This window comes from Phyllostomus hastatus, unplaced genomic scaffold (assembly GCF_019186645.2).
Source record: "Phyllostomus hastatus isolate PE091 unplaced genomic scaffold, TTU_PhHast_1.1 phas_contig_29, whole genome shotgun sequence".
Taxonomy (NCBI): domain Eukaryota; kingdom Metazoa; phylum Chordata; class Mammalia; order Chiroptera; family Phyllostomidae; genus Phyllostomus; species Phyllostomus hastatus.
Genome location: NW_025333835.1, coordinates 13,696,272 through 13,703,821, shown reverse-complemented (window position 1 = coordinate 13,703,821; position 7,550 = coordinate 13,696,272).

Sequence of the window (7,550 nt, the reverse complement as noted above, 5' to 3'; positions counted from 1 at the left end):
TAGACATTCAGCAAATTCTTATTTTTCTGTATGTAAAAAAAGAAAGAATGAGAAACTAGTCAGATGCCAGGGTAAACACTGTCTTCAGGAGTGAGTATAAGTCAGTAATTAAGCGAATGGGTGGTGAACTTAGATTGCCCAGGTTCAAATCATGACTCTTGTCTCTAACTAGCTGGGCATGTTATTCAAATTCACTAATCCTTAAAGCCTCACCCTTGAAATAAGGATGGTGACAAATAACACAGCCTATTTCACAGGTGTTTACAAGCTCAAAAAAGTTAATTCAGCAAGAGCACATTAACACAGCCTAGTACACAATAAATGCTCAATGAACATTTGTTGCTATATCCATAAGGAAGATCATAATGCTAACTCTGAGAATTATAGGCCAGTAAGTTTTCTTTCATATTGGGTAAATCAGTTCAAAGTAGAATAACAGTAATTACTAGTTTATTAACTACTTAGTAAATGACAGATGCCTTATGAAGTACTTAACTTACCTCTAATAATAACCCCGTGAGATAAGTAATATTATTATGTCCAGTTTACACAGGAAGAAGACAAAACAAAGAGGTCGACTAGTTAGTCAATCAACAAAATGAATGACACCAACAATGACTGTGTAAACACTAAATCATTATTTTTGAATGAAAACTATTAAAATTAAATTTGATTAAACAAATATTTATTGACCTAAGCCAGGTTCCAATCAAGGTCTGAGGCCCAAGTGAGTTGATCCAGAGCAAAGAGCAAGAACAGAAAGTAAATTAGTGGATCTGCCATGGCGCCCTGAAGGATGAGGGAATATTTGTGGAGGCAGGGTATGGAGAGTGGCCACCGTGAAATCACATACACAGTGGTGGGAACCTGTGAGTAAACAGAAGCTTGCACTTGCATCTGTGGGTAAGGACAGAGTCGTGAGATTTTTTCCAAACAACTAGGATGATTATGGTTATTTGCCCAATTTGTGATTTTATCTCTCAGCTATGACTCAATCATCTACAGAAGGTAAGTAGACTTTTCCCATTTAGATCTACAGTATAAGAATAACTTCCACACAATGACTCTATGTCAGTACAACACTCAGTATTTGGGAAATCACAGCTCTTGTTCTATCACGTGGCTTCATGTCCCTTCATTCCTACCTTCCTCCCACTGTCACTTAGTTCTTGAGCCCAATAGATGGTGGGTGAAAAATTTTAAGAATCTATGTGACACATCTGTGTTTTAACTTTCTTTACTGTGAGTTTTTATGAATATAAGCAATAAGTGTTTCAAACACTGTATTCTGCTTAAAACAATTTACTAGTAATCACTTAAATATGTCTTCTCTTAGAAGTTGCTAATGGAATGAGGTGAGTGTTGCTAAGTAGAATTATGATTCATCAGTAAAACAGAATTAACATTTATAAGGTATAGACATAAGAGTTACATTTTGTATAGATTGGCTAATACAACCATTTTTATTTCACTAAGTTAACTTTTCTAACAAATCTATCTAACTTTAAAACAAAATAAATAAAAAAAGTTTGTGATCTTAACTCACTTAAAGCAGGTTAAATGTGTAATGATTAAATCAGTTAAGTGTATAATTTAGGATAAAATTTAGAGAAATACTTGCATTCCCCATAGGACCGTTAAAACTTGTACTTATTTTATTCAAATTAATCACCCTATTGTCTTGATTTTATAATTCACTACACTTAAACACATTTAAGTGTATCACCCCAAAATAAGAATTCACTACACTTAAAGTGATTTAAGTGTATCACTCCAAAATAAGAATTGCATATGCTTGTGATATAATTAGTAAATCAAATTAAGTTGACTTAGATTAAAAATAATGGGAGAAAACCATTCCTACAAAGAGAGGATGAATCAAAAATGTTAAGTACTTAGTATTTTCTGTGTTGTCATTTATAACATATTTGTACCCTACAATGTGGGGGAGCTTTGTCCAGCAGAGCTCCCCCAGGCTGCCGCAGATGAGAATAAGTCTACCAAGACATGATCTGCTTGGGGAGAAAAGGTGGCCAGTCTCTCAGAGGAGAAGGGCCTTGAGCTTGTTTCTCAATGGGCTTTTATTGGGCTTAGTTTGTGCAGGAATACAGGGCATACATGTAAAGCTCATCAATCATTGTCAGGCAGTAACAATCAAGGAATAGATAACATTCAAAGAACTATAAGGGCTTATTCTGAGGGTCAGATGGATAGAGTGATGTCAAAGGGCTATTAAACTTTGGGAAACAAACTCATTTTATCTTGGAACCTGTATCATTTAAATTAAGGGTATTCTTAGAAAAGCAGGTTTCACAGGATTTTACGTGTTCTTTCTTAGGCCTGATTGCCCCCACCCATTCTGGCACAAGGCTACACCAACTTCCAGCATTGTTTCAGGCCTGAATCAGGTGCAGGATTCAGGCAGCCAAGAGATTAGAAGACCTTTTACAGATAGAAGAGGAGTCAGGCTATGACAAAGCTGAGGGGTGAAGGACTATTATCCCTTTTCTATAGTTCTCCAAGTCCTTCCCTGAGGGCCCCTTCATGACTGTGCCTGTCTTAGGTTGTCCCTCCCTTGAGGAATCTTACCCGTCATTGTGTATCCATCCATCCTCCAGGGGCCAAGCAGGGTGAAGTAAAGGGGGCAGAGTGTGCACCCCTGCCAAGAGGATACGTTTTGTCTCCTTAGTGGCTAATGGTCCCAAGATCTTTTTACTCAGCCTTAGCCATGGGGGGGTTACAGATTCTGAAAAGCAGTCAGGGTGGTTCCCAACACTACAAGATTGAGGCTTAGCCTTAACCTTGGCTGTAGTTATATAATTCCCAAACATGTGCTCCTCCTAACTTGTTTTTTAAGTAGAGAAATGTTTGTACACCTTTGTGTGTTGGGGTGCAGGAAGGTATCTTACTGTGGACTCCTGCTCAGTGGAAATGACTTCCAGGACATAATGTTGGATCCAGGCATGCGCATTCAACCTAAGGTGGGTATTTATGCCACCTCACCTTCCTGTTACATTGATTACAGGAGATGGACAAGTTCCTCTTTATAAGTCCATCAAAACCTTCCTCAGGAGCTGAGGTTTCCTTCCTTCATGATGAAACTGAGAGGAAATGAACTCCAGGTTGTTCTTCTGCTCCCCCCACTGCCTTGAAACTGCCCTTGTCAAGAGCATCAATAACTTCTTGTTGCTAAAGCTAATTGTCACTTTTCTATTTTTCTCATACTTGACCCCTCAGCAACACTCAAAACAATCAAGCACTTTGTTTGCCAGTTGACAACTTTATCTTCTTTGGAATTTTTCTCTTGACTTCTACAACACCACACTCTTCTGATTTTCCCATACTCTACCAGCATTTCTTCTAAGGCTTCATGATGGCTCTTCTCAACTGCTCTAAATGTTGAGTCCTCTGGGTTTCTTTCCTGGGCACCCTTCTCCTTTCTATCTACACTCTTGCCCTAGAGGTTCTTACCTAGACCCTAGGACTAAATACCACCTATATGATAATGGAACCCAAATCTCTGTATCTCTTAGTCCATCCTCTCACTTTTGCCTATTTGACATCTCTGTTAGATGTCTTTGGAATCAGACCTACCATGCTGGAGCTAATTTGTGATTTTCACATTCTACCCATCCCCTAAATTGAGCCATCTACTTCCCTCACAGTTGTTTCCATCTGAGTAAATAATACCACATGATTAAACCAGACCTAGTTGGCAGCATGAAAAATATAGGCCTACTTCCTAATTCTGCTCATTACCTTGGCTTCCAAATCAACAAGAATTATCAATGCACCTCCAAGACATAGTCTATGTCCACTCACTATCTCCATTACCACTCTAGCCCGAGACACCATCATCTCTTATCTAGATCACTGCAGTACCTTCCCAGGTGGTCAGTCCACTGTGTTCTCTCTGCCCAATCACTTCTTGCCACAGCATCATCTTGCTTCTTGATATTCAGATTTAGTTTAAGTTTCACCTCCTCAGAGGAGTTTTCCATGACCTGTCATCATCAGCTTACCTAGTTCTAATTTTTAGCATATTCATTCTTTCTCTCTCCCCCTCCCTCCCTTCCTCCCTTCCTCCTTAATTTATTTTCCCATGATTGGAACTTATGTTCTATTTGTTGTTTACCATGTGCTCTTAGCACCTTTTAAAGACTACAGACTATTTAGTGATTACTAGAAAGAATAATTCTACTCCATGGATCTTCTCTGAATAATTTGAAAACCCCTTAAATGTCCTGCAACCTATGCATCTCTGTGTATTTTACCACAGCTCTCCATTCTTCCACACCAAGTCACCAACCAACCTTGCTCCCATCCTAAATGGAGTGAGCTGTTTCTAAGAAGCATCTAAGTTTACAAAACTGAGGTATTTTATCTTTTATGTGTTGATTTGAAATCTCTTTTTACATTAAGATATTAGCTTTTGTCTGTTATTTTGTTATTTATACTTTAAATTTGTTAATGAGCTCTAATGCTATTTATTTATATAATATTGTATAAAAATTTAAAATTTAATGTTACTGACTTTAGTTATGCTTAGAAATATTTTTTCCTTCCCAAAGATTATATGAATATTGATTGTTCTCTGGCATTTTTTCATTGGCAAATTGTTTTTATTTAATTCCTCTGAAACTTACTTCACTGTCATGTGGGAAGTAAGGATTCAACTTTACTCTCTTTCAAATGATAAGCCAATTGTCCCAATTCATAAGTCCACTCTTTCACCAGCAATGTGAACTTGAAATGGTGTATGTGGTGATTAAAAGGATGGTCTTGAGTACAGACAGAATGGGTTAAAACCAGGCTGACTCTCTTATTTACATGTCATCTAATATGTCTAAAGCTTATGTTCTTCCTCCACAAAACTGAGATAATAGTAGTATCTGCCTCAAAGAGTTGTGGCAACAATGAGATGAGATAATGGTAAAATACTCAACATGATTCCTGGCATGTGGTAAACTTCATTACCATTTCTAGTAATGTTAGTATTACTGTCTTTATATTTATCTATTTAATATCTGGTTGAGTAAATCTTCATGACCATATTTTCTATTTTTTTAATTTAATTAATCTAGCTTTCCAACTTCAAATGGAATTTTGCTCAAAATTGTATAAATTTAATTATAGAATTGCCACATTTATAACATGCAGTTTTCCTATTCAGGAGCATGATATATCTCTCATTTTTCAAGTCATTTTTAAAAAGCTGTGCTTTCTTTTTATTTCTGTGCATTCTTATTAAACTTATTCCTAGGTCATATATACATAATAACTATTCATTGCTCTTTGATATATAATAAATAATTTTTGAATGGACTCTCTTTTCTCATTTTTGGTATCTAATTGGATAGTTGTATTTAGAATTTTATCATCATCATTTATTTATTGCATTTTTTTCATTACTATTTAGTGGCCTTATACCCACCTCTCCTCTGCTGTCACCACACTGTTCTCCATGCCCATGAGTCTTTTTTCCTTTTTGCTCAGTCCCTCCACCCCCACCCTCCCTCCACTTTAGCTGTCATCCTGCTCTCTATCTATGAATCTCTGTTTTGTTTGTTAGTTCAGTTTGTTCGTTAGATTCTACATAATAGCAAAATCATATGGTATTTGTCTTTCTCTGATTGGATTATTTCACTTACGTATAAAGTTGTCCAGGTCCATCCATGCTATTATAAAGGGAAATTCTACCGTTATTTAAAGATTTTTTTCTGTATGTAGTCAAAGCCCTTCTTTATGAATATCATGTAGTCCACTTCTCTATCTCTTTTCATTAGTTAGACTTGTATAATATTTGCCTACCTCACTGGCTCTTTAAAGATCTTACATATCAATTCTATTTTCATTTTGCCTATTTATTGTTACTGTTTTTAATTTCTTTTCCTTATGGATTTATTAATTCTTTCTACTTTCTTATAACATATATTTTAGTTGTTTAAAAAACCTTTTTAGTTTTGTACATTATTTATTTAAAATATTGCTCTGGTGATATTCCAGAGAATTTTTTAAATTATATTTTATTGATTATGGTATTACATTTGTGATGATTTTTCCCTCCACAGATTTTTTTACCTTGGAGTTTTCTCATTGCTAATTTCCTTGTCAGCACTTTCATTTTTGGTAATTCTAGGCTAGAAAATTCAAGAGCAAGAACCTCTTTAAAATGTTATTGACTAAATTATTGGCAGCTTCACATATTCATATCCCGTCCTACTTAATAGTTTGTTATTACACATAATTCTCTCATCCTCCTAGAATTTAGGTTTTGAAGTGTGTATTTGTTGTCTCTTGCTGTCTCACAAGTCAGTAGCTTGATACAACATATATTTATCTCACAATTTCCATGGATCAGGAGGCCATGCATGCCTTAACTGAGTCCTCTGCTCAGAGCCTCACAAGGCTGAAATTAAGTATCAGCCAGGCTGTAATCCCTCCTAGGATTTGGATTGTTTTCCAAGAATTCATGGTTGTTGGTAGAATTCACTTTCTTACTATGCTGAGGGTCACTGTCAGCTCTGAGAGGCATCTTCAATTCCTTGCTACATGGCCTCCTTAGAGGCCCTCTCACAACAGGGAGGTTTGCTTCTTCTAGGCCAGCAGAAGACACTGTGGCATCAAACTCTCAATTAAAGTGCTTGCCTGATTATGTCAGGCCCACCCAGGACAATGTTCTCTTTGATTAATTTAAAGTCAGCTGAGTAGAGATTTAATTATATCTGCAAAATCTTTTTTTTACATTTAATCTAATCTAATTACAGCAGTGACACTCATCATACTTACAGGTCTTGTCCATAATCAAGTGGTGAGGATTATGCAGAGTATGTCCATAACAGTGGGAAATTGCAACAGTGGGAAATTATAACCCATGCACCACACTTTTGACATCATTTCTGTAAGTGCTGACTCTGACTAACACATAGCTTTTACATGAACAGCATGTTTGTATAAAAATCCTAGGAAGTAACTACAAAAGATATAGACTTTGACCTTCAAGCATCCCAGTTCCAGGAGATTTCCTGATCCTCAGCCATTGAGCCAGGATGACACAAAGCCAGGATGACTAAACCAGGATGACACGCACAGGACCATCACTTGCCTTATCAGAATGCACTGTGCTCATCTACACACAGAGAACTTTTCAATCTCCTTCCTTGATCTCTTTGTTCAGTTCCCCTCTCCTTCCTTATAAAAACCTTTACCTTCACTAAGAGGTAGAGATGGGCTTTGAGACATGAGTCCCCCATTTTCCAGGTGGCCAGCATCTGCAAATAAGCCATTTTCCTTTACAGCAGCACCTGACTCTCCAGTACTGGCTTTTGTAACAGCAGGCGGCTGGACCGACTTCCGGTTACATGCATGTGGTGGGGGTCAGGAATCTTTAATATCTGGTAGGGCCACTTCTACATCATTTTTTTCTTTTTTAAAAATTTTTATGTTTTATTCTTACTTTAAATTTTTTTCTACTTAAAAGTTAGAAACAGCTTGCCTAGGTAAAAATAAATCTGTTGTATTTTATTGGGGCCACAATAGGTTAGCAAATT